Genomic DNA, 2090 nt, shown 5'->3' with positions numbered 1-2090 from the left:
GGGCTGAAATGCATTTTATGTCACAGAGAGCAAAACAAAAGAGCAAGCAATAAAAAGATCTCCCACATTTCACAGAATAGAGTGTTTCTAACCTATTTCCTGTAAAACTCTATGATGGTCTGAGTGTGGCTTGGAAACATCTTTCAGTTGCCGAGCCCCCAGCCTTGACCTCGGGGGTCAAAGTCAGTCAGGCTCTTCCTGTCTGTGGCTTTTCCCAGGATCCCCTGCCTGTCGGCATGTCAGCACCTCTCCTGTCTCCTCACCAACTCAGGATGTTGCTTTTGCCTTCCAAGAGTTTCCTGAAACCGGAGGAAAAAAAAAAAAAAACGGATCGGTTTCCATGCAGGGGTCACTTGGTGTGAAAAAGAAACACTATTAAATATTGCTGTTTTGTATATTTGACTCAATTTTACAAACTCACTGCCCTTTGACTTGTGCCTATTTGTGGATGTGAGGATGCGTTAGCCTGTGGGGAACAAAAAGTGCATCGAGATTTTTACGAAGGGTAAATACAAGTCTCACCTTCCCTATTTCCCATCCATTTTTTTCCCACACTGTAGTAACTCATTCAGTTATGATTTAACTTGTGTAGGAATTGCAAATAATTTCATTTTTATCCTTGTGTTTGGGACAAGATGCTTCTGGCAATTAAACATTATTCTGATGCCGTGCAGAAAAGTTGGAAACATTTTATTATTGCTGGTTACTAAGATAATTAAAGTTTGCACTAAAACGGTCATGTTCTTAATGGTCTGATTAGAGGGCATGCTGGACAATTAAGGGTGACGTTGCTAAAAAAGCAAACTGCTTTAACCAGAGGTGACTGGAATTGGGGCACATCTTTTAATGGCATGTAGGTGCCTCTCTCTCTCTCTCTCTCTCTCTCTCTCTCTCTCTCGTTCTTTCTCCAGGTACTGAAAGGAAGAATGAGGGCTAAATGACAAGGTTGCACCCCTGGCAACAGACGTCCTGATTACTTTTTGTCTCAAGCCTTACCGCAGCCCCCAAAAAACCCAAGACGCTAAAGCTATATGCTCAATTAACAGTCATGTTTATGATGCAGAAGTTAGCTAAACACACACCTTTGTCTAAACTTTGATATTAAGTCTGTCATGGATGCTTAAAAATTCTTTCTAGCCCCTGCAGTATACCCGTAACTCTTATTCCCTTGTTGAGCAGCCCAAAGAGTATGTGTGTATAAATGGAAGGCCTGTCTTTTCACATTCATTAAAAGTGAAGTTCCAAAATTAATAATGTAAAAATATGGGTTTTAATTAGTCTTCTATTCTGCCCAATGTACTTAAATTGGATCATCTAGTCCCCGATGCCCTTTCACTTAATAAAGAATTAGCCTGTGATGTTCTGAGCTTGACAGGTAGGATAAAGTGGAGAAAATCACTGCTGTTATATAAAGGATATATCCGTTTGTACGTAATTTGCAGCTTAGTCAATTTGACAGGGGGGAGGTTCCCAGCCATGGATCCCGTGCAGGTTTCCATTTAATGCATTTCTATCATGTTATGGCGTGACCACACCATTGCCTTTCACTGCTCATTTCTGTCATATAATTAGTGACATTAATCCAATTTGATTGGATATCTGCCTCACTTTGGTTAGAGCATAACTTTTGACTAGAATCCGCACCTACATAGACAGGGTGTGATCAAGTCAAATGGAGTTTATAAGTGCTATTTAAAATACAGTATACATTTATTTTTTATTTTGCATGCCATTTTATGCCTGATAATTTTTACTTTAAACATTAAATTAAATTGTAGCTATGTTTGTGATGTGCGCATGAGAGTGCACATTCACACTATGCACTGTGCATTTGTGCTTTGAACTTGTACAGATAAAAACAGTTTTCACTCATGATCGTCCAAAGCTCAAAGCTCGTTGTATCTTAGAGGTTAAATAGGGGGGTTTAATAGGAAGCTTTAGTTGAAAGCATATGGCATCCATGAGTGATCCTTTACATTCAATGGCCATATACTGGTGTTTGTGTGCGGTTGAGTGGGTGTTGTCGCGCTATTCTCAGGCAATGAGCCCAGACAGCCCTCACCCTCTCTCTCTCTCTCTCTCTCTCTCTC

The sequence above is a fragment of the Etheostoma spectabile genome, chromosome 17 (genome assembly GCF_008692095.1).
Source record: "Etheostoma spectabile isolate EspeVRDwgs_2016 chromosome 17, UIUC_Espe_1.0, whole genome shotgun sequence".
In the NCBI taxonomy this organism is placed as follows: Eukaryota; Metazoa; Chordata; class Actinopteri; order Perciformes; family Percidae; genus Etheostoma; species Etheostoma spectabile.
Note: the sequence above shows the minus strand (reverse complement) of the source record.